This window comes from Macrobrachium nipponense, chromosome 7 (genome assembly GCF_015104395.2).
Source record: "Macrobrachium nipponense isolate FS-2020 chromosome 7, ASM1510439v2, whole genome shotgun sequence".
Taxonomy (NCBI): domain Eukaryota; kingdom Metazoa; phylum Arthropoda; class Malacostraca; order Decapoda; family Palaemonidae; genus Macrobrachium; species Macrobrachium nipponense.
In genome coordinates this window covers 44,878,869-44,902,044 of record NC_061109.1, presented here as the reverse complement: position 1 = coordinate 44,902,044, position 23,176 = coordinate 44,878,869, and the positions used below count along the sequence as shown (strand labels likewise).

General features: G+C 45.5%; 1 pseudogene; it reads left to right on the top strand.

The window, feature by feature from the left end:
• LOC135217587 (nonsense-mediated mRNA decay factor SMG5-like) overlaps window positions 1-23,176 on the top strand; it is a 159,977-nt pseudogene that overhangs the window by 62,531 nt on the left and 74,270 nt on the right.

Genomic DNA, 23,176 nt, shown 5'->3' with positions numbered 1-23,176 from the left:
CCAGGTCCTCAGGGACGGTTACCGAATCCCCTTCCTAGACCAGAAGCCTCCTTGACAGGGGAGCCGGGCCAATCTGGCCTCTCAGCCCCCGGAACCCGTGCACAGGGAGGCCCTAAGGCTAGAAGTTCGGGCACTGCTGGAGAAGGGAGCCCTCCAGCAGGTGGTGGATCGCTCCCCAGGGTTCTTCAGTCGACTTTTCCTGGTGGAGAAGTCGTCAGGGGGGTGGCGACCGGTCATAGACCTTTCGGTCCTCAACTCATTCATCCTAAAGACGCCCTTCAAGATGGAAACACCACGCTCGGTGCTGGCTTCCGTGAGGCAAGGGATTTCATGATGTCCCTGGATCTCAAAGACGCCTACTTCCAGATCCCGGTACACCCGTCCTCCAGGAAATACCTTCGCATAAGTTGGGAGGACCGGACCTTCCAGTTCAAGTCACTCTGCTTCGGACTGGCAACGGCCCCGCAAGTGTTTCACGAGGGTGTTCTCCCTGGTGTCGTCTTGGGCCCACAAGAGGGGTATACGCCTTCTCAGGTACCTAGACGACTGGCTACTCCTTTCCTCCTCAAAGGAGCGCTTGATAGAACAGAGAGACGCCCTCCTGGCATTCTGCAAAACCCTGGGAATCATGGTGAACTGGGAGAAGTCCCTTCTAGCTCCCTCCACCAGGATGGTGTACCTGGGGATGGAATTGGATACGGAATGGGGCGAGCTTTCCCCTCGGGGGACAGGCTGGCAAACCTCCGAAAAATTGCCTGCAACTTCCTAAGCCACCCCCCGAGACCGGCAAAGGAGTGGCAAAGGCTTTTAGGCCACCTGGTCTCCCTGGAAAAACTAGTCCCCCAGGGAAGGCTGAGATTAAGGCACTACAATGGGACCTGAAAGTAGGGTGGTCCCAGAAGGAGGAAACACCTCAAAAGCCGGTTTCCATCTCACTGGCAGCAAGGAAGGCCCTCGGTTGGTGGCTGAATCCTGCAAACTCTCTCGTGTGCCCTCGGGTCAGTGCCCCCGGAGATGCTCCTGTTTACGGACGCGTCGAAGGTAGGCTGGGGGGCCCCACCTGAATTCCCTCTCAGTGCGGGGGATATGGTCGCAGAGCAGAGCACCTTCCACATAAACAAACTGGAGCTCTTGGCAGTAAAGCATGCCCTGGAAGCATTCAAGGAAGCAGTGGGAGGACACTCGGTGTGTCTGATGTGCGACAATGCCACAGTGGTCGCCTACGTCAAGAAGCAAGGAGGCCTGAGATCAAGGGATCTCTGCGGATTGACGGAGGAGATCTTGAGCCAAACCGAAGCCCTTGGGACCTCCTTGACGCAAGATTCATTCCCGGCAAGAAAAACGTAGTCGCCGACGGCCCTCAGCAGATGGGGTCAGGTGGTGGGATCCGAATGGTCCCTACACCCCGAAGTAGCGAGGGAACTAATAGGGAAGTGGGGCTCCCATCCCTGGACCTGTTTGCTACGAGGCTAAACACCAAACTGCCGGTGTACTGCTCGGTGCCGGACCCAGCCGCGTTTTGGGAGGATGCGTTCCAGCACCCGTGGGACGGCCTGGACATGTACGCTTTCCCTCCCTTTTGCAGTCCTCAGGCAGGTCCTCAACCATCTAAGAAAGGCGAAAGGGGCGGGCCCTGACGTTGGTGGCGCCTTGGTGGCCGGACAGGGAGGTGGTCCCGGACCTTCTAGAGTTGGCCTCTCATCCTCCTTGGGAGCTGCCCCCCAGGCCAGACCTGTAAGACAGCCCCACTTCGAGAGGTTTCCACAGGAACATTCCAGCCCTCTCCCTTCACGGCTGGAGACTATCGAGCGGCTGTTAAATAGGAGAGGGTTTTCTGGGAGGGTGGCTTCTCACATGTCCAGTTACTTGAGGGAATCCTCCGCTAACATCTACCAGGCAAAGTGGAAGGTTTTTGGGCCTGGTGTAGAAAGCGTAACCTGGAACCTCTCCGAGCGAAGATCCAGACATCGCAGAATTCTTGACCTACCTGAGGTTGGACAAGGGCCTGTCAATTCCAGCAGTCAAAGGAGCCAGGTCCGCATTGAGCCAGGTCTTCTCCTGAAAGGGCTGGATCTGGGGAACTCGAAGCCTCTGTCCTTGCTCATAAGGAGCTTGAGCAGAAGTGCCTCCCAGCGCTGGCTTGGTTCCCCGCTGGGATGTTGCAATAGTTTTAGAGTTCCCTGAGGAAGCCCCGTTCGAGCCGCTCAAGGACATCCTGGATAGGGAGCTGACCCTCAAGACAGTGTTTCTGCTAGCCCTGGCCTCCCAGAAGAGGGTGGGGGAGCTCCACGGCCTCTCGTATGTAGTGACCCACACGAGGGGATGGAAGGAACTCTCATTCAGGTTTGTCCCCTCCTTCGTGGCTAAGAATCAGAAAACCCCTCGAGCTCGGATCTCAGTTCGTGGAGTTTTCCATCCCTGCCCTCCCGAAAATCGGACCAGCCTAAGGATCTCCTCCTTTGTCCGGTGAGGGCAGTTTCGGAAGTACATGGAAAGAAACAGCCCGGTTCAGGCCGGAGGTAAAGAATCTCTTCGTCACCACGGGAAGGGTGAAGAAGGCAGCCTCGAAAAACACCATCTCCTTTTGGCTGAGAGAAACCATCCGGAGAGCCTACGAGAAGGGGGCCTTTCCCCTCCAGAGGGAGCCAAGCCCCATGACATCAGGGGAATTGGGGTGTCCCTCTCATTCTCAAAGAACATGGCAGTGGACCAGGTCCTGAGGGCAGGAGTCTGGAATAGGCAGTCGACATTCACAGACCCACTATCTAAAAGACTGCACGAGAAGGTCGCTCGACGCCTTTGAGATTGGCCCCGTGGTGGCAGGCCAGCAACAGTCTAGGTCCCCTCTCCAATCTTCTTGAGTGGACGGGCCGGTGTGTATTGAGTGTATGTGAGTGTGTGTGGTTTTTCCTCAAATCCCCCTAATCCTTATCCTTGTTATCCCTGGGCCTTTGGTTGGAGCGAGGAATCCAGGATACTCAGGTAAGATACGCAGGAGTGCGTATGGTTCTCAGTACAAACCACAGTTTTACATGTCAAGGTTGGTTATACCCGCACCAGGCTTGCCTTGCACCCCTCCTAACCAACCACCCACGATAACGGGCTGGTTGAGTTCTAAGGGGATCAGTCGCCCCTCCTCTGACCTATCTTTGGGGGTTTTGGGGGCCGTTCCCTCCCTAACCTTCGCCCTCCTCCTAAGGGGTAAGTCTCCTATGAAATGGTTCGAGGTAAGTATCTCGCATCGGAACAAATCACAAATTCTTGGTAATTTGTATTTTTCCTAGCGATACTTACCTCGAACCATGGAATTAGATCCCGCCCTTCCAGCCCCGCGGAGCTTAGGGAGACACCTCGGAGTGGAGTAAGAAGGACTGACTATAGGTCATTAGGATGGCTTGGTCTTCGACCCCTGGGGCATGGCCTGACCTGGGTGCGGCATATAACCAGAATTTTCTGGTCGGAACCCGGATCGACATCCGGGAATCTCCTATGAAATGGTTCGAGGTAAGTATCGCTAGGAAAAATACAAATTACCAAGAATTTGTGATGTTTTGATGATCTAGCGCGTTCTCTGAAAACTAAGAGAACACTGAGCAAGAGCCCCAGCCAAGAACTTAGGAAGCCGCGTTCCAGCAAGCTAGCGTGAGCCAACGTTCCAACAGCCAGCAGCGAGCCGCGTTCCAGAAAACAGACTAGCGCGAGCCGCGTTCCTACAACCGCGAGCCGCGTTCTAGCAACTGAGCGCGAGCCGCGTTCTAGAAAATTTTTCTTGGCGCAAGGCGCCTTCAAAGAGACGAAGCGCCAGCCTGGCGCAAATTGCGCCAGAAAAACAGACGGCTAGAGCAAGGAGCCTTATAGTACAGTGGCAATCAGAACGATCCTTCCATTGAACGTTTCCGGGCAAGAGGCTCTTTCTAAAAGGGGTCTAGTAGGCGCTCGGAACTATCAGGGCGGCGACGGGACCTTCCACGCAAGCGAACGTTCCAGGAGCGAGTCTCCTTTCTAGCGTGCGGAACATTCCAGGCACGCGGAAACTATCCAGGCGCTAGGCGACAAGGAGCCAGGCGCCAGAATATTCCAAATCTTCTTAAGAGAGAGAGGTCAGTCGCGAGGTTTCCTCTTTGAGTTTTAACTTGAGCAACTTTCCCCTGGCAAAGGTGCAAGATGTCGCACAGGCGGCCGTCGCGTTTGTCAGAAGGATTCTGATACTAAGAGAAGCCATTTTTTCATTATTCAGAAGACTCCTGTGTTTAGCAGTTCCTCTCAATGCGGACTCTCTCCTTCATTCATGCTCTTCCCTCGTTATGAAGAGGCAAGCGCTTTGGGAGTTTTTTCTTATAAGAATCTCATCGAGCGTTTGGGTATGATGGCGGATAGGAAATATCTACTTCCTTCGTAAACCCTACAGACGAACAAGAATTCTGTCTCTTCGCGATTTATGAGGAAATCACGAAGATTTAAAGAGTTCCTGGATTAACTTCCTTCCTTAAGGAGATATATATACAGGGGGTCCTCGAGTTACGACGTTGATCCGTTCTTAAGATGCGTCGTAACACGATTTTCCAGCGTAAGTCGGAACATTGAAAAATACCACATGATTTAATGTAAATACCTATACAATAACAACGAGAGAACAATTCCTTACCTTTATTAATTTGATTGGCTTGCACACTGGAGAGGAAGCTGCGGTGCTGGAGAGACTGGGGAGGCTAGTGAAGAGAAAAAGAACCTCCAGAAGTTGCACCAATAACCTTTCCATTTCAATTATTAGACCACTACGCTGCTTAGTTATCACTGTCGCTTTCATAGGAGCAGATCCTTTCACATGTTCAACGATGCGCTCTTTATCTTTGATAATGGTAGCAACGGTCGAACGGCTAAGGCCAAGCGAGCGGCCAATGTTTGTTGGCATTTCTTTCTTCTCAGATCGCTTTATAATGTCCACTTTAATTTCCATGGTGATGGCCTTTCTTTTCTTCGATGCACTACCATCAGAAGAGTCCGCCTTGCGCTGGGAGCCATAACAAAGAGCAAAAAGTTACAAAAACGATCACACACGAGGGAGAGAGAGAGGCAGCGTAAACAACCAAAATGGCGTATGGGCGAGGAATGAGCGTAGCGAAGCGACACCGTCCGCCTCTCCCCCACAAAGCGTATTCTTCCGCCGTGCGCCCAGAACTAGTTCGCGTTTGTTTACGTTGCTTACGACGCTAAACCGCGTAAGACGGAACGACGCAAATATTATATATTTTTATAGGGGCGCGTTCGTAACCACGAAACATCGTAAGTCGAGACCGGCGTAACCCGAGGACTTACTGTACTTTTTCTATCATTCTATTAACGAAAAGAACGAAGACAGTAAAAATTTTTCTTTTATCTGCCTCGGCAGGGAAAGAAGGTAGTAGAGTATCTGCTGTATGAGAATACGATACGGCAAATCACACATACCGTAGTTACTTCTTTGCAGAGCAACTCAATTACCAGTATCCTTCCAGGAATTCCTAGGAAGGACTACGCTTAAAGGGATTGTTAGACAACACCTACTTAGCTTCTAGATTTATCGAAGTCTTGTTTGTTTCGCTTAAATATGCATTAATAAGAACTTCCTGAAGTTCGATAATAATTTTATAAGATTCCTTTATTTAATGGAGTAGCTGGCAACTCTGGAAGAGTAGGCCAGACGGCTAACGGAGACTGCTATCGCACCTTAGAGTTAGAGACCAACGCAGTAACATGTAGGTGTCTGTCATGATTGGTTGGTTACATGTCTCTCCTGCGGGATGGAATAACTAACCGTGTCTCTCCCCTACAATCGCGGTTTTAGCCTCGGATTGAGGGGATAGTTAAGCAAACATAAATAAAATATTGTTTGCCTTTTGCTAAGAAGCTTTCAATAAGAAAGATATTACAACATTTCAATGCTGTTTACTGTAGGTAACATTATTAAAGGATTCTAACGCAGCGGAACTCTATATTATATGATGCTCTCATGCTTACGAAAGCATGGCTTATTAGAGTACATGCTTAGTGAAGATGAATGTAGTAGAAGAGAATTCACTTTAAGACTACGGTATGGTCAATCTTTATGCACATACCGAGGTTAACTACAGAATTCCTAGTATCCTTACAAAGGTTTCCTATATTAATGCTGTTTACCCACAATGTGACAGTATTATAAAGGATTCTAATACGGCAGAGCACGATATAATATATTCTCTCATCTTTCGAGAAACGCACACAACCTTTTTAGAATCGGATATTGCTCAGAGAAGATGGGTGAGTCGGATGGGAAACATTCTCTTAGTGGCAGAATTTTGTTCCGTTTCCCTGAATGGGACTATACTACGTATATAAAGTTTTTTCCTACTAAGAACGGAATTAACACGTGAAGGATGTCGGGTACCATAAAGGCACAGATGTTCTGGCACATAACCTTAAAAGAACTAGAAGGAAGCGCCAGCCTGGCGCAAAGCGTCAGAAGCGCCAGCCTGGCGCCAGAAGCACCATCCAAGATATTTTCTCGTTTTAGCGAGTTATTAACCTAAGAGTCCAGTAGTGGTTGTTTGTGTTTGCTTCTCACCTCGGTGGTCGCGGGTTCGATTCTCGGCCATTCCATTGAGGAGTGAGAGATGTGGATTTCTGGTGATAGAAGTTCACTCTCGACGTGGTTCGGAAGTCAACGTAAAAACACCATACAAACAAACAAACAGTAGCCTCTCGGAGGCTCGGTAACGGCAAGATTCGTTCCTGATTTCGTTACCCATTTAATCGGAAAGGGGTCGCTTACAAGGAATGATGAAATGATTTATTTTAATCACTTAGGCCAATTCCACGACTCTCTCATACGCAAAGAGCATCGAGAATCTCTTTTTTTTTTCGCCCTGTTCGCGTTAACAAAAGAGAACCTATTTGGGAACAGACACGGAACGTAACGATCCTTAAAGGTTCGATGCAAGATTTTGCATGTCCGTGAGAACCTTCTCGATCGAAGATAATAACTGTTAACGTATGTCTAACATTTATTGAAAAGAGTTTTGAGAACCTGCGGAAAGTCTTCTTCATAGATCTCTTCGCAAGGTAGAAGACGAACAGGCTTCCTATAGACTGCTTCCTTTTCCTCGAACCAAGAGAGGTAGCAATATACGACATCTTTAATTTAAAGAAGGGGGATAAACTTTAGTCTTTTTTTTCCCCTAGTTATAAATTCTAACAGATAAGAAGTAAATGGGCAATCAAAGGAAGAGAGGATGAATGTCTCATTTTGGCCTTAGAGAGGTTGGATTCACAGAAGTCACGTTCTTCTCACAGCATGTTTCGTAAGGCTTTTCCAAGAGTATCTGGATATTCTATCAGAATCTATTATAAATAGACCTGCAAAAACCTCTCCACTCTGAGTCTTTCCGCGTGCAGACGGATGACCAGAAGTGGACATGAATGAGAGGATTTTTCAAGTAAATGACAATAGTCATGGCTAAGACAGAATTGCTGCAGATCGTGCTAGATGGAATGAGAAACTGTCCTCTTCCGATACCTCTGTGAACCACATAGCGAGGTTTCTTTCTTCACTTTTCAGAGGAAGAATCTACCTAGGTATATATCTGCTATCAAAGAACGCAGTAAAAGGCTATACTCTGTCTCTACAAGGGAATTAGAGATAACAGAAGATTAAGATCTTCGGGGATCTTATACGATACCGCAATACGACAAAAAGAGTAGGATATCATGTACTTCGAAATGTGATCTTTTTGTGGCCACAGATTCCGTGTTCCGACAAAATGGAACTGCTCCTCATCAAACTTCTTTGAGAAAGTTTGTGAAGGAATTCTTTGTTTCTCTTAGCCCTAAACGACCAAGAAGACAAGTGAATTTTTTTGTGCATTGGAATCTCGCATCAGATTCAATGGAGACGGCAATGGGTTCTTGCCAGCATAGTATGTCTGGCAAAAGAACTAAAACCCTTTATTCCTGACGCAAACGCTTTCAGATAGAAGTTTCGTTGCCCAGGCAGGGTACTTACTGTTTCATCTACAGAAGAAGAGATGGTTTTAAACGTTGCCTACAGAGTCTTCGGGGTGCGATGAGGGCTCGAAATGCTTCCCAGAAGGTATTCAGAAGGATACAATAAGAGCTAGAAATCAGGGTTCCGCCCAATTTCAGCTCGGAGTCTCCTTCGACTTCCAGACTCCTTCCTTCCTTCGGGCAAGGATAGGGAAGATTCTGCAACGAGGAACCTCATCAACATGTAAGAAGAGATCTCGTTAGCAAAGGAAGTATTCACGAAGGATCCTCCTCGGAGGAAGACTCTTCTCTCTCGTATTGTTAGATATCCTGTCGTCTACTGGATGTAGCTGACTACAATCACCTCCCTTGCCAGGGGCCAAAAGCTCAAAGGGGAAGAATTTCTTCCACCCTTCTCCAGTCTCCTGATAGACTATGTGGTTGTTCAGGACTCTCGGACAATGTAGCGCCAGCCAGGCGCCAAATGCCAATACAGGCGAAAAACGCCAGAGGCGGACAGTTCCAAGGAACTCTGTCATGGTCGGATACTGAGAAGGAGCGGGCCTCCAACCTGGCGCAAATGCGCCAGAGGCGAACAAATCGGACAGATATAAGAGTGTCCGATGTGGACATCGCCAGACAGCCTAGAGGACTCTTCCAAGCTCGAAGCTCCAGCAAGTGTGGAGGAGCCAAGCCAGACGCGAGGCGCCAGCCAGGCTCTAGGAGCCAGCCAGGCTGTAGAAGCCAGCCAGGCTCCTTCCAGTAAAGAGAAACCTAAAGCTCTGTCATGTAAGAGGGCTAGTCCCCATTGATATGATACAGGTAAGGCTCTGCCATGTAAGTGGGTCAGCCCCCATTGGCACGATCCGAGAAGGCTCTGTCGTGTAAGCTGGGCTAGCCCCCATTGACATGATCCAGAAGGGTTTGTCAGTCATAGGTCCCTACCTCGCTGAAACTCTTGAGGCATGCAGACTCATGGACAGTAATCATGAGTCTTCTGCCAAGCTCCAGGCGCAAGGCGCCAGCCAGACGCAAGGCTCCAGCCAGGCGCGAGGCGCTAGCCAGGAGGGAGGAGCCAATTTAGGCGCCATCCAGGCACGAGGCTCCAGCCAGGCTCTAGGCGCCATTCAGGCGCAAGGCTCCAGCGAGGCGCTAGACAGGCGCTAGGCGCCTGCCAGGCACGAAGCGCTAGCCAGGCTCCAGGCTTCACCCAGAAGAGATCTATATCAAAGAATGCCCTGGCCTTCTTTGAGACAATGTGATCTCCTAAGCACTTGACAAGTGCATTGATGATTCCTTCAAACAGCTGAGAATTAAAAGCGCATGAAGTGCGAGCTTTTCTGTATTCTTGTTCTTTCCTTAACAATATGTCATAAAGGACATATTAGCTGTCACATACGGGAGATGCAACTCTGTGTTGACTCCATATAAAAAAAAAAAAAGAAGGATGTCAAGATAACCTACGAGAGATCCTTCTCCCTTGGTTGATACGTGTCTGCGGATACATTGCTGGGATAGGGAGCCGATACTGATCCTTAACTAGTGAGTTAAATTTTATTTAACGTCGTGTTTTTGGGTTGTTTGAAAGGAGTTTGGGGATAACTTTTCAACTTAAGCACTAACCCTCGTGTTAGGATCAGGTGATCGGGATCGGTGTTGTGCTCCTTAATTATGCCACTAGGCATAGGCATATTGTCATGTAAGAGGCTCTGTCGAGTAAATGGATGACCCCATCGACAGACCCACAAGAACTCTTAGCCATAGGTCACATCCTCGCTGAGGCTCTTGAGGCGAAGCAGATTCCTAGGCATTAGCCATGGAATCTTCCGCCTTAACAAGTAGGAACCAAGGTTTTATTTATTTATTACCTACAACGTATGTTGTTTACCTGGCTATTCAGTAAATAGTTGTCTCTTACCCACCACCAAGGGTGTCAATCAGCTAAGTACAGGCAGTCCCCGGGTTACGACGGGGGTTCCGTTCTTGAGACGCGTCGTAACCCGAAAATCGTCGTAAGTCGGAACGACGTTTGGAAATATGTCTTAAACTAATAAAAAGTTATAAAAACCTTACTTGTAATCCTTTGGTTACACTACATGTTGTTTCCTGTAGTTTTATGTACAACCTGGAGTTATTTTCATAAAAAAATCTTCTTGGCTTTTGAAGGTAAAAAAACTATTGTAATCCTCTGGTGACACTACATTCTTGAAGTTTTATGTACAACCTGGAGTGATTTTGCCAAATCTTGAGGGCTACAAGAACAGTTGATTACTATTTACTTACGTATCATATAGACTAATTAAAGTAAACGTATCTTTAAATAGGCTTATATATTAGTATCAACAAAACATTTCCTAGCATGAGTCAGAGGCCGTTTAACGAAACGAACACTTCTCTGTCCTTAACTCTCTCTCTCTCTCTCTCTCTCTCTCTCTCTCTCTCTCTCTCTCTCTCTCTCTCTCTCTCTCCTCTCTCTGATCAAATTACTGGATAATGTCTCTCTTTGGATACTTGGAATTTGCGTTGTAATCTAACCAGAAACTTCGTTTTGTTATTATTACTGGAAACAAGCAATGATTTTTTCATTATTTGCGCTTTTGGAACTGTTATATGTAAACTTTGCGCACCGCAAGCTAGTATGTATTCATTCGCTCGTAAACTAGTTCCGCATGATGGCGTCACTAAAAAACATAGAAAAATACGACATATAAAGTGTCGAAAATCATCATAACCTCAAAATTTTTGTTGAAATCTAACCAGAAACTTATTTTTATTAATATACTGTGCTAAACTATTAAGGATTTTTATCATAGCATGCGTTTTTTTAAAAAGCGTCGTTAACTCGGAGCGTCGGAAGCGTCAGCGTCCGTAAACCTCGGAACAAGCGTTGTAACCCAGGACGGATTTTTCCATTGAATATTTAAGAAAAAGCGTCGTAACCTCGGAACGTCGTAAGCCGGAACCGTCGTAACCCGGGGACCGCCTGTATATATCTGCCGGGGAAGTTGCATGTACAAAAATGATATTGTTAGAATACAATAAAGTTTTGTACATACTTACCCGGCAGATATATACGATGAATGGCCCACCCAGCCTCCCCTACAGAACAGGTGGAAGAGAAAATCTGGTTCTAGAACGGAAGGGAATGGTTCCTATTCCTGCCACCCGCCCAGCGGCAGGGGGGTGGGGAGATCACCTGACCTACCTGCAGCGTGTGCCGCGAAATTCGAATTTCTGTCGGACGTCAGAGACATAAGCTAAGTATATATCTGCCGGGTAAGTATGTACAAAACTTTATTGTATTCTAACAATATCATTTTGTGAAGTTTTAACCAATATGGTTGGAGCTAACCACTCAGTTTTGTTTCTCATACCCCATTGTCTAGCCTAACAGTGCATGGGAACATCATAGAAGAACTAAGGTTTATGAATTTGGAAAATAGTATAAACTATATGAAAGTATTAACATTAATTATGAGGATTTTAAAAAGAAATCACAAGAAAAGCACTGGAAAAATAAGGTGATTCATGAGAAGAAAACTTGGCAGTGTTAATAAGGGGGTACACAATAATCAAATGTGCTGCCTCCTATCCTTTGGCGATTGCACCTCAGACTGTATTCACTTTTCAGGTTTTGTGAATGGTGGTTGCAGACATAGAAAACATACAGATAACTTATATTAACTAGAAATGGTAGATAGGTATCTTGCTAATTACCTGTTGCACCATATATATCATAATAAAAAAAAATGTGGCCTATTGGTGCTATTAGATTTTTTTTTTTCTTAATAGAAAATTAACATTAACATGACATTTTACAGCTACATATAATCAGGTATTGATATTTTTTACTGTAATTTATTTTGGGGCAAATCAGAAAGGAAAAGGTTACTGTGGTAAAGGATTCTTCCCAATATAGCCTAAGATGTGCCATCCTACTTCTAGGACGGCAACCTGGAAAGGAAGCAAGCGCACTATGAAAGATATGCATGGTTATAAAACCTGTCACATAGCACTCCCTATGTACTTCCTTGATCTTTTTCTATTATTTTTGCTGGCATCATTTATCACTTATAATATAAGATTCTTGTTTGCTAATTCTGCTACATTCCAAAGATATAACCATTTCTTTAGAGAGGATGAAGGACATCTGTATGGCATAATGGTTGTCATTTCAGGCAGGTGAGTGAGAGTGTTCGTCGTGCAAATGCAGCTCTTGGGGAAGCAGGGGCAGTTGGAGCCGTATTTTCAGCTCAGGCTGTTGGTGTACGGGCCAGGTTGAGAGATGCATGCCAACGTGTCATCTTACTGGCACCAGGTAGTCAAGCACGTTGCATGGAAGAAATACTGTGGCGCAAGGTTTACTATGAGCCATTAGCTTCGGCAAAGAAAATGAGAAAGGTAAATTAAGTATCAACATAGTATTTGTTGCACACATTGATTAAATATTAGAAATATTTACAAGTATTCCAGTAGAACATGCTTGAGATTTCAAATATCCTTGCCATGCTCTTGCATTTGGTAGTTTTTTGGCCTTCAATATTTTAGTGTTTAGTTATCCTCATTCCTCACAAAAAACATTGTGATGATGTTTGGCTTGGGAAAATTTTTAAAATTTGGCAGTCAAGAACATGGAATACGTAAATGCTCAGTGTGTTTGCTGATTTATGCTTAAGTCCTTTACTTAAACTGTTGAAACCTTTTCAATTGATACAGGGTACTACATGGTCAAGTAACGAAGCATGCTGGGTATCCAACCACTTATGGTCAGGTGTAGCATATTATCATCAGTTGCTACATTCTGTAGTGCAATCCAGTGTCTGTCATTCCCAGTTGGCAGATTTGCTTCCGTATCCAAGTAAGAAAAGACTTCAATGTTTTGCTTTATATCAGGGTTTTAATTTTTACATTTATCATTAACCTATTGTAGAGATTATATATTTTGTGACGGGGGTATGAGCATTTCAACAGGTAGGGAACAAATTATAAAAAGCCATCAGAATTTGAAGCAAGTTTTACAGCAACTCCAAAAATTCAGTTGTGAGAAATTAATATACTCTACTGTTTATTGAAGAATGGTGAAAGAAAAATGGTTAAAAACTAATAAGGCATAGGATTAGTTACTTCAGTTAAAGTGGCTTCCAACATTTGTTAAACTCGGGACCAACCAGTATCTTGCCAAAATGACGTCCAAAGTTTTACAGTACATTCGTAAAAGACATCTGGTAAAAACCAGTACCTCAGAAGTTTGGGTGCTTACATACTGTGAAACACATTGCATGCACTGGCCTGGAGACACAGGAAATGTAGTGTTAGAAGATACTTCGCAAAGTAAAGCTTGAAGGTGGTTGCCTATTACAGTACACATTTATTTATTTATTTATTTATTTTTTGAGGAAACGAAAACACCTCTATGAGCTGTTTTATTTAAAATAAAAAAGGACATCCTAAATGTAAAATAATCAACATTGTAAAAAAAATGCAGCAGGCATTAATTTAATAATGTGTGTAAATTTAGAAAGCTTTTTGAACAGTACTACCTGGAATGACTTTCTTATTTGGAAATTGTTTTTCATAATGAAGCGTATAGTAAGAGGTAAAAGCAGTCAAATGTTGTCGATAGTTCTGAATACTATATGTACACTTGTGAGAATGGGAAAAAAATTCTTGAATTTGCTATAGTTTAAACTCGTACCATTTTTAATCCATTCAGATTGAAGATGGTTAGTTACTTTAATTTGCTTTAGACGATTGCCAGAATTGCAGTAAGACTTACTGTATCATGTTTTCTGGACCCCAACATTCATGTCAGTAGTCATGATTGAAAATAAAGTTGAGCACTTCGTTTGGAATACCAGGCACAATAGAGCTGTTGATTTGTCATATTTAAATGACTAGAGTCATATTCTTAGAATTATTGAGCAGGCTCAAATGATTTATTTAAGAAAGAGCTAAAAAAAAAAAAAACTGAGTTAGATAAGTTGATAGTTGATAATGTTGGACTGCTAGGTAAGAAAAGATCAGGGGAGTGGATGAGGTGAGAAAACATCAGAGGAATGGATGAGAAGTGAATATTGTTAAAGACCTGTAGTACAGTAATAACTTTATTTTTGTCTGGAGTGTACAAGTAGTTGGTGGTTTTAAAGTTTTTTTTACAGTATCAATAGATTTTTCCATTCCATGGATTGTAGACTTATTGTGATTTGCTTTTGTTCATTTTCTAGGTGAAGATGACAATATAAAGACATCAGGTAGTAGCGAGAGTGGTGGAGAGTCCCTGCATAGATGTCTGACATGCTTGGGAGATCTCACTCGTTACATGTTGGATTTACCTTCTTCACCACCTCATTCACTGTCTGTACGCTATTATCTTCAGGTTAGTACTATTCACAGATTGGTTTGTTCAGTTTGCTAGTATCAAGTTGAGAAGGCTTTCCCCTTAATTAAACATTGTTAAAGTATGGTGTTTAATATGGAAAACCAGGATGTAATTTTAAACTTATGTGACTCATCAGATATTATTTACCTTAGGCTCTCCATTACCAACCAGACAGTGGACTAACACACAGTAATTTAGCAACTGTATACTCAACAAATGATCAACCTCTGCTTGCAGTTGCACATTATCTTCGAGCGTGAGTATTGCATAAGAAATTTTCTTTAAGGTGGCATATTGCAATACACTCCCTGAACACCTGAATTAGCCCTGGTCACTTACCAGCCCGAACTATAGCCCCACATATTTACTAATACGTCTCATTGGAAGCTAGTTTTTCCCTCAGGTTAGATTGTGTAAAATTTAGTGATTCCGATCGTTTTCACTCTTTTTCATAGGTATTACGAACCTTACTTTATTAATCTTTTGTCGGTGTGAAAACAACAGTGAATGAGCTTTTTCATGCTATTAGTTTCTTTTACCACGGCTGCGTTTGAATTCATACACTCTCTCTCTCTCTCTCTCTCTCTCTCTCTCTCTCTCTCTCTCTCTCTCTCTCTCTCTTTCCTGATTTCATATTCTCTCTATTCATCTTGTTTTCCACCCCCTCCTAACACTTTATTCATTGTGTAACAGAGGTTTTTTTCTTCCTGTTACACCTTTCAAACACTTTTCTGTCAATTTCCTTTCAGTGCTGAATGACCTCATAAGTCCCAATACTTGGCCTTTGGCCTAAATTCTATTTTAAACCCAACAATCTCGCTGTTTGACTGCACGCTGCTGCCTACGCCAGCTGCGCGAGAGATATAGGAAGACTTATTTGCAATGTAGTGCCGATTTTAATTACTAACCCCATCGTAAAATCGAATTAACGCAAGTCAATTACTGTAGCTTCAATACGGACTGTATTCAAAATCACGTCTAGTATAATTTTCCTGATTAATGTTTGTCAGATTATTGTGGAGAACAGAGTCGGTCTAGTTTTCTCTCTCGCCCAGTTTTTCTGTTAAAACTTATAATGTCTTTACACAATCTTCTTTATGTGGTCATTCTTCGGATGTCACTTCGGAGTCTTCTCGCTCATCCTGTTTTCTTTGCCAGTAACACAGCAGAGCCAGAGTTTTCATCATTTCATCCTGAAATTTGGGGTTTTTGTACAAGTAACTTACCAGCAGATATATACTAGCTATAGAACTCGGTCGTCCCGACAGAATTTTCAAAACTCTGCGGCACACGCGACAGGTAAGTCAGTGATCCACCATTCCCGCCGCTGGGTGGCGGGGTCTGGAACTATTCCCGTTTTCTAAGCCATAATTTCTCTGTCGGTTGAACGGACAACACCTATTGTTCGTTCCTCCATCTTGGATTTCAACTCGTTTGCCGAGAATTTGGATTGGTTTTTTTGGTGACGTATTCTGTTTTTTCTCTGGCTTGGCATACGCTTATTGTGGACTGTTTTTTCGACTTTGGTTTTGACTACTCTTTCACGATGTCTGACGCTAAGGCTTCACCTATGTTTAGAGTTTGCAGTAGGGAAGACTGTAAGGTTAGGCTGCCTAAATCGGCATTAGATCCGCATAGTATTTGCGCTAAATGCAGGGAGAATGAATGTTCTTTTATTAAACACCGTGTTGGAATGCGAGAACCTTACGGAGCTTGAATGGAAGGAATTATCATCATATGTTAGGAAGCTTGAGAGAGATAGAGTGAGGAAGGCTTCAGCTAGGTCATCTAGTAGATCTTGCTCCTTAGAACAAGAAATTAACTCTCCATCTAACAATTTCCCTTAGCCTCAGCTGCTTCTCCCTGTTCTGAATCCAAAGATTCTTCATCAGAGAGGGAAAATGTAAAAGCTTCAATTAAGAAACTTCAAGCTCAGCTACGAGCTCTAAACCAAGGTAAGAGTGGTGATAGTGACTTGTGCAGTGTCCCCAGTGCAGTGGAGGGGCGTCTGACCGGTTCCTCATTGCTCCCTAGGCCTAGACCTCTTCCAAACTCCCAGGACCCAGGGAGGAGGAATGTCGAAAGCCGCAGGGAGGATGCAGAACATCCCCAACGGTCAGGCGTCCCTTCGGCAGATCCTGTTGTTTAAGTCCCAGGCTGCCTCGGATTGCCGCAGAAAAGGCGTCCTAAAGGAGTGTTTTTCGGCCTCAGACTCTTCCTCTCCTAAACGAGGATGGAGTTCGGCCTCCCGTTCGCGCCCTTTGAAGAGAGCCTGGAAGGCGCCTAAAGGAGACGCTGCTGACTCCAGCCCAGAGCGTTTTCCCGAGGATTGGCCTTCGGGACCTAAGAGGACTAGACAAGAGGAGCCTGCTCTTCAGGATCCGACCAAGAAGTTTTGGTTAATCTGCAAGAGCAGTTAGCGTCGCTCGTAGGCTCTTTTGCTAAGGACTCTACAAGGAGGAAGGATGTCTCGCTCCCTGTTAAGAGTTCCGCTAAGCGTCCTTCTTCGTACAGGAGAGAACTCTCACACGTTCTCCAGGGCGTTTATCGCCTTCGTCAAGGGACTCGTCGGATAGGAGTTGTTTCTCCTGAGAGAAGAGCCCTTTCGCCCTATAGGCTGGCTTCCCCGAAGCGCCCTCTTAGACACAGCGCATCGAGCAGAAGTCTCGATCGGTTTAGATACAAGGAACCGGAAAACCGATTTAGGTATCAGGATCCCTTGGGTCTTCAGGACCAGGAGCCAGACAGACGCAAAGAGGCAGCAAGACGCAAGAAAGGACGTCAAGAGCCTCTTAGAACGCTGGATTCAGGACGTCAGGATTCTGCTAGAAGGCAGGAATCAGGACGCTTTGAGCCAGGACGCCATGAGTCAGGGCGCCAGGAGTCAGGGCGCCAGGAGTCAGGGCGCAGGCAGTCAGGGCGTCAGGAGTCAGGGCGCCAGGAGTTAGGACGCCAGAAAACACAGGACGCCAGGAGTACGTTAGGCGTCAAGTGTTGAGGGCGCCAAGAGCCTGTTAAGAACGTCAGGAATCATGGACGCGGGGATCTTTTCAAGCGCCCTGAATCAGGACGCCAGGAGCCTAGCAAGCGCCCACGAACCCGACGAACCTAGACAACAAGAGTCTAGTAGGCACAAGAGTGTTGCCGACAGACAGGAGCCTCACTCTTCGTATAGGAGTGCTAATGTTCCGCGCTCCCCTTCTCGGGAAAGGAGTTCTTCTCCCGGGAAGAGCCAGATCACTCCAAAACGATCTCCTTCTGTAGATCAGTTGGACCAGGTATCGGAAGACGAAGAGCCTGTAGATGTAGCAGTTTCGGACTACAAGAGACTTTCTCTTTTGCTGCAAAGGAAAGGTTCGGAGACTCCCTTTCATCCTGCGACCCTCCTTCCACCAGGATCGTTGATGTCCAGCACTAAAGCTCTCAAATCGTCTTCCTTCGTTAAGATGCGCCCCGCTCTTTGTATGAAAAAGGCATTGAAAACTTTTTCAGAGTGGTTGACTTCCAGAAGGGAAGCGGGCAAGACAGTTTTTTCGCCTGCCTCCTTCCAAGTTAACAGGCAAACCAGGAAGGTGGTACGAGACCAAAGAGCCGATGGGGTTAGGCCTGCCTTCTTCCGCGGATGCGGATTTTGCTTCCTTAGTGGACTCTGCTAGGAGGAAGTCGTTGCTGTCTGCTAAGGCGACTTGGGGCATGTGTGAGCTGGACCACCTTCTAAAGGGCCTCTTTAAAACCCTAGAAGTCTTCAACTTTATGGACTGGGCGTTAGGAGCTTTAGCGAAGAGAGCTCAGGACACGGACTTTGTTTCTATGGAGGAACTTTCGAGCGTCCTGGCTTGTCTGGACAGAGCGGTCATGGACGGTTCTGTTAGAAGTTGCCTCTCTTTTTGGAACGGGAGTTTTGAAGAAGAGATCTGTCTTTAGCTCTTTCTTAGCAAGAGCAGTATCACCCTTGCAAAGGACATCTCTTCTTTTTGCTCCTTTATCCCGCACCTTTTTCCACAAGAGACGGTTAGAGAAGTTTCGAAATCTCTTACGGAGAAGGCAACTCAAGATCTCCTCACGCACTCAGCCAAGAAGTTTAGGCCGGCAGTGCCGATAGAGAAGAAGAGAGAGCCTCTTTTGTTCAGGCCCTTTCGAGGGGGCGGGGGCCTCCTCTTCTAGAGCCCCTCTTAGAGGTCGAAGACCAGAGAGAAAGAGTAGACCATCTAGAAGGTCCTTCGGGGAAGTCTAGATGAACAGCAAGTCCTCCAGACGAAGGTAGGCGCCAGGCTACTCCACTTTGCCAAAGTCTGGGCGCAGAAGGGAGCGGACTCCTGGTCCCTCTCTATCCTGAAAAAAGGATACTTGATCCCCTTCAGGGAAAATCCTCCCTTGACGACAACTCCAAGGGAGTTAACCGCCAGATACTCGGATCCGGTACGAAAGCTTGCTATGTTGCAAGCAGTGGAACAGATGATTTCCAAGGAAGCGGTAGAACTGGTTCAAGATCTCCAGTCCCCAGGATTCTACAATCGGCTATTCCTGGTACCGAAAGCATCGGGGGGGATGGAGACCCAGTTCTAGACGTCAGTGCCCTGAATTTCTTTGTCTTGAAGAAGAAATTTTCAATGGAGAACGTCTTCCTCTGTTCTATCTGCTCTTCGTCCAGGGGACTGGATGGTGTTCCCTGGACCTTCAGGGATGCGTATTTCCATGTGCCAAATTCATCAGGGGCAGCAAGGAAATATCTGAGGTTCATGTTCCAAGGGAAAGTGTTCCAGTTCCGAGCGATGTGCTTCGGACTTTCGACTGCCCCTCAAGTCTTTAACGGACATCATTGAAGAATGTAGCTTGATTGGCTACATCTGGAAGGGATCAGGATCTCGTTATATCTGGACGATTGGCTAATCAGAAAGCCCAATCGGAGAAAAAAATGTCTGGAGGACCTTTTAGTGACTCTAAAGTTGACAAAGTCCTTAGGACTTTTAGTAAATCACGAGAAATCCATGCTGACCTCCCCAGCAAAGTATTGTCTATCTGGGGATTCAGATGGATTCTAGGGATTTTCTAGCGTATCCTTCGCAGGAAATGAGAGAACGCTGCCTAGAAAAGGTGTCAGTCTTCTTAAGGAAAGAACATTGTTCCGCGAGGGAATGGATGAGCTTGCTGGGGACCCTCTCCTCGATGGAACAGTTCGTTTCCTTAGGAAGACTTCACCTACGACCCCTTCAATTTTATCTGAAGGAGAAGTGGGATTGGAAGTCCACAATCTGGGAGAGACTTTTTCCAATCTCGAAACGGATCAAGGAGAATATCCGTTGGTGGTTAGATCCACAGAAACTAAGCCAAGGAATCTCCCTCGCTTACAACCCGCGCCTAGCGTTGTTTGCAGACGCCTCAGATTCAGGGTGGGGAGCGACCCTAGGTTCGCAAGAAGTGTCAGGCATTTGGGAAGGAGAACAAGTGTCCTGGCACATCAACAAGAAAGAGCTAACAGCCATTCATCTAGCTTTGGTTCATTTCGAGAACAGGTCTCAGGTCTGGGGATTCAGATTCACTCGACAACACAACAGCCCTCGCTTATATAAAGAAGCAAGGGGGGACGCATTCCTTTTCCCTGTACGAATCAGCAAAGGATCTGCTGATTTGGGCACAGGAAAGGAAGATCTCTCTCCTCACAAGGTTTGTACAGGGAGAGAAAAATGTCCGGGCAGATCTGTTAAGCAGAAAAGATCAAGTCCTACCCACGGAATGGACTCTCAATCCTCAGATTTGCCAACAACTGTGGCATCTGTGGGGAAGGCCCAATATAGACCTGTTCGCGACCAAACAAGAACCACAGATTAGAAACCTATTGCTCCCCGATCTCGGATCCTCAAGCAGTAGCAGTAGACAGCTTTCTGCTAGATTGGACGGGCTTGGACGCGTACGCCTTCCCTCCTTCAAGATAGTAGGAGAAGTGTTAGGAAAGTTCGCTTGCTCGGAAGGAACAGAATGACCCTCATCGCTCCCTTTTGGCCGGCTCTCGATTGGTTCACAGAGGTGCTGGAGTGGTTAGTGGATTTTCCAAGATCGCTTCCACTAAGGAACGATCTTCTCAAACAACCCCACTTCGACAGGTTTCACAAAAACCTCCCCGCTCTAAGTTTGACCGCCTTCAGACTGTCGAAGGACTTGTCAGAGCAAGGGGCTTTTCACGAGAAGTGGCGAAGGCTATTGCAAGAGCCAGAAGAGTCTCCACTTTCTCTAAAGTATATCAGTCGAAGTGGGAGTTGTTTAGAAGAATAATGGTATGGGAAAAGAAAATATCCTCCTCCAGTACCTCTGTAACTGAAATCGCAGATTTTCTCCTATATTTGAGAAAAGACTGTAAACCTTGCAGTTTCAACAGTGAAGGGTTACAGAAGTATGCTGGCCTCAGTTTTTCGACATAGAGGAATAGATCTGACAAACAATAAAGATCTTCATGACCTTATAAAGTCTTTTGAGACCACGAAAGAACATGTAATTAAGAAGCCTAGCTGGAAACTTGGATGTGGTCCTCAAGTTCCTAATGTCGGAAAAAAAATTTGTACCGTCTCACGCCAGCTTCGTTTAGGGACTTAACAAGAAACGTCTTTATTCCTTTTTGCGTAGCAACAAGCCAAGAGAGTGAGCGAGTTGCAAGCTTTGGAAGGTAAAGTGGGGTTTAAGAAAGATTCAGCGATTTGCTCCTTTCAACCATTTTTTCTAGCGAAAAAATGCAAACCTCCCTCAAAAGCCTTGGCCAAGAAGCTTGAGATTAAAAGGAATATCTTCATTAACAGGGAGAGAACTAGAAAAAGACTTTGTGTCCATCAGGGCACTCAAGTTTCTACCTGGAGAAGAAGAAGTGGCTGAAAAGGTACAGAAGAAAGTCTTTGGTGCTCTGTAAGAGATCCGAAAAGAGCGATTTCTAAGAACGCCTTACTTCTTCATAAAGATGTAATAAGGGAAGCTCACCTTAAATGCGAAGAAGAGCATTTCAAGGTTCTCAGAGTGAGAGGCTCATGAAGTGAGAGCATAGCTACGTCGATGGCATTTCACAAAACATGGTCGCTTCAGGCTCTTATAGATTCGACATTTTGGAGATGTAATTCGGTGTTCGCCTCGAATTACCTAAGAGATGTTAAAATTTCGTACGAAAAGTGCTTTGCTCTGGGAGCGTATGTTTTCGGCGAATTCATGCTGGGAGAAGGGGCTGAGGCTAATCCTCCTATTTAGTTTAAGGCTTAAAATTACTGTTTATTGGTGGTTGTTTTTATTGGTTAATTGTCAGAGGGAATAGGGACCCTCTTACAATTCATAGATTGTAACAAGACTAACAGGGTCAGGTGATCGGGATTGGCTTCAGTGCTCTTGTGATTTGTTTAATAACCTTAACTCTGTCATGTAAGAGGGCGAGTCTCCATTGATATGACAAAAGGTCAAGGCTCTACCATGTAAGTGGGTCAGCCCCCATTGGTACGATCCAGTTATAGGCTCTGGTCGCGTAAGCGGGCTAGCCCCCATTGACACGATCCAAAGAGTTATTCAACCATAGGTTCATTCCTCGTTTGAAACTCTTGAGGCAAGCAGACTCATCGACAGTAGTCATGAAGTCTTCAGCCCAATAAGGTAGGAACTATGGATTATGTTATCCAAGAACATAGGTTGTTTTTTCCCTGTTTTTTAATGTATTTAGTTAAGTATTATGTTGTTTTTAGCTGTCTCTTGCCCGCCACCAAGGGTGCCAATCAGCTAAGTATATATCTGCTGGGTAAGTTACTTGTACAAAAATGATATTGTTAAGATACAATAAAGTTTTGTACATACTTACCTGGCAGATATATACGATTAATGGCCCACCCAGCCTCCCCGTCAGGAGACAGGTGTAAGAGAAATTATGGCTTAGAAAACGGGAATAGTTCCAGACCCCGCCACCCAGCGGCGGGAATGGTGGATCACCTGACCTACCTGTCGCGTGTGCCGCGAGTTTTGAAATTCCTGTCGGGACGACCGAGTCTATAGCTAAGTATATATCTGCCAGGTAAGTATGTACAAAACTTTATTGTATCTTAACAATATCATTTTGTACATGCAACTTCCCGGCAGATATATTATATACTTAGCTATAGTCTCTGACGTCCCGACAGAATTCAAAACTCGCGGCACACGCGACAGGTAGGTCAGGTGACCAGCCCATCTCCGCCGCTGGGTGGCGGGAATAGGAACCATTCCCGTTTTCTAATCAGAATTTTTCTGTCGCCGGTAGCAACAACATCGTTGTTGGTACCTCCATCCTGCATTGGAATTCTTTTCTCGTTGGCCGAGGATTATCTATCTGTCTTTTGGTGATGTACTTTGATCTTTGGTTTTGGCATACGCTTATCGTGGACCGTTTTTTGGATTTTGATTTGGATTCTCTTTAAATGTCTGACGTGGCACCTCTATTTAGGGTGTGTGCGAAAGAGGAATGTAAGGTGAGGCTACCGAAAGCATCGGTGGATCCTACACAGTCTGTAAAAATGTAGGGGGAATGATTGTTCTGCGACTAACACCTGTCTGGAATGTGAGAGCTTAACGGAAGTGGAATGGAAGACCTTGGCTTCTTATGTAAGGAAACTTGAGAAAGATAGAGTTAGGAGGGCTTCCATCAGAAGCTCAAGTAGATCCTGCTCTATGAACAGGAAGTAGCTCCTAACTTTTCTAGTAATTCACCTGCTCATAGTGGCTTCAGCCCCTTCCCCCAGCAGCGAACCTGTAGATGCGTCTACGGAAATGGCTGCAATGAGAGCCTCAAATAATCAGCTTGAAATC